Here is a 2,712-nt window from a genome sequence, read left to right as displayed (position 1 = left end):
TCAGTGACTCAATGTTTTGTCTTTTATAACCATAATGACTCACAGCCCCAGGATGGAGAATGAGTGCAATACAGTGAGTACTATTGTTCCAGAGCCCATCAAAATAAGCAAGGTTGTTTTCAGTGTTTATAAGAAAATGACAAGCTGCTGGATTAATGTGTGGTGGGGAAAAAATGCACGGAAAAAAATAAGAAGAGGGATGAGTAAATTTTCAGATAACCAAGTTAACAAGGATTTGCAAACACAAATTTTATAACCACAAGCAAGACAGATCAGAAGCTTGACTTTGATACCATTTGCTCTGCTATAAATCAACATTAACCCCATGTGGATTTATAATGGGGTAAGTCTGGAATGCAACAAGAGAAGGATCAGTCTTTGAGCGCCAAGTGCATCTGGGTACCTTCTGCATTGCCTAACATTCTGAGGATTAGAGAGACTGTGCCTCACCGCCGTGCTGCTGTACAACTTAGAGACACAATTTAGGATAAATAAATCATCTCTGAACATGTAGAGAGGATGATTTGGACACAGGAGGTAGCTAGAATCTGTAACAGTCCCTGGGTTATGGCCCAAATGATCTGCAGCTCCTCAAATCAGATGTCAGGGTTAGGGGTTGAGATGGCTGATGCAATGCAGTCTCAAATTAGTAAGGTGGAGCTTACATAGCTTGAGCGCTATGCTGATTTCTGAACAAGGTGGACTGTGGGTTTTTTATGTGTTCCAAAAACAGAAACCAGCTTAGCTAAGGGGTCTTGTTTCTCAGAATTGTTGAGTGTTTGCCAGGAGGTCACTGGGTACTCGAACACCTGAAAATCAGACCATACAAATGATGCCATCAGGAAGAAGTGCCACTTTAGTGGGACTGATTCTGTGGTCTTGTCTGATACACAAGATTTCTGAAGATAGTTCCCACATCTTGTGGGAGTTTTATGCATGGATGTTACACACAAGTGAGTCTCATCCTTCTCTTTCACAGAGTTCCTGCACACCATTTGTTTTCTGTCTTTCACATGGTAAGTCACAACAGAAGGGACAATCAATCCATCTCATCTGATTGACACCTGGACAACATTTCTATCCTTCCTAAGAGGACACATGATATTCTTTCCCATCAGAGAAGCATTTTGGCCAGTAGCGTGCCCAGATCAGATTCCTAGATCAGAGGAAAGCTTCTCCCTCATGTTGGTGTCATGTGGCCTGATCCTGGCTGTCCCTGCTCAGGCAAAATGCCACTGGTGGATACTCCACAGTGCTGGGGCTCCTCAGGGAAAAGGGTCTGCTTTGGAGCGCGGTGACAAGTGCTGAGGAGTGAATGCTGGATATAGCTTTCCAGCCTGGCTGGAAGAGCAAGCATAGCCCAGCAAGTCCCAGAGGAATCTGTGATTTGGTGAGAGGCAGCTTCCACCCAGACCCCAGCCACTGGAGAAGGCTTGTTTGACCTGCTGCTTGCAGAGGGGGCACTCTGTTATCTGAGAGAGACCACACAAAATTATGAAATGTAGCCTGCACAATGATATCATTGATGTGTGATGCCTTTTAGTGTCCCCTGGCTCTCCATGTAGAACCATGAGCCTTTGGCATCACGCTTGGGAAGAGGAAATAGCACCTACAAACTTTGAGCCTGAAGAAGAATAAGGGGCAAGTTTGACATTTGACTCTTAGTGATAGGCACTACCTAGGCAAATATTTGTAAAAGATAGCTCTGGCTCTTTGAACAAGGAAGGGAAGTGGAGGGGCAGGGACTTGCCCAAGGTCAGCCAGGCAATCTGCAGCAGATCCAGAGACCATTGGGTCCCAACCCAACCCCCACACTCCAGATAGGGCCACATTTCACCAAGACCCAACAGCTTCACACCTCACTTTGCCTGTCTTATGCTTTCTTCCTCTTCTGTGCTTGGAAGAAGCCCGCTTTTAAATCCTAGATGTTATCAGTGTTTCTCAGATCATGTTTCTATTGTTGTGAGCAGTGCTTCCGGGTGCAGTTGCTTGGATCACTGAGTCCGAAGAATCTGAAATCTGGGAACGATGTCATCCTTCAAAACATTTAATCAGCAAGTCATTCCCCTCACTTATAGAAAACACCAAAAAGCTCATACAGTCCTTTGCTACTAATTCACAGACCACCAAGAGCTGTCATACAAATAAGTATTTAATGGAAACTGGAAGTTACTTCTCCATAACAAATGAAGTAGGTCACTGGGATTTCCAAGACACAGTGTTCTACTTGGAATAGAAGGAGGGGTACACATTAATACCAGGTATATATTTGACTAATATTTCCCTTACACCGGACGAGAGAATGGAGGTAATTCAGATTAGGATGAAGAAGAAAATAAGCCATACTTTTCCCATGGATAAGTTCTGGGCACAAGTCTAACATGATTTAACATAGTGCTTGCTGACAGTGACAATTGTCATTTTCTTTCTAGTCTTTGGGCAGGCACACAGTCTGGAAGGATGAAAATGGCCCCAGCCTGATACGGACATTTCAAGACCCCACCAAGGAGATTTTACTTTTGGTTTTCAGTGTTTTCTTAGTGGGAACCAGGTGCTACTGTAACAGTACAGAAACCTCATAAAATCCCACATCAAACCTTGCTTATCTAAATATGAAAAACAGCTCCTGCTATATGATACTTTCTGTCTACATTTTACCTGAAGCCTGCAGATAATTTGCAATGATGCGCTCAGTCTGCACACCAGCCACCC

Source organism: Lonchura striata, chromosome 2 (genome assembly GCF_046129695.1).
Source record: "Lonchura striata isolate bLonStr1 chromosome 2, bLonStr1.mat, whole genome shotgun sequence".
NCBI classification, from domain to species: domain Eukaryota; kingdom Metazoa; phylum Chordata; class Aves; order Passeriformes; family Estrildidae; genus Lonchura; species Lonchura striata.
Note: the sequence above shows the minus strand (reverse complement) of the source record.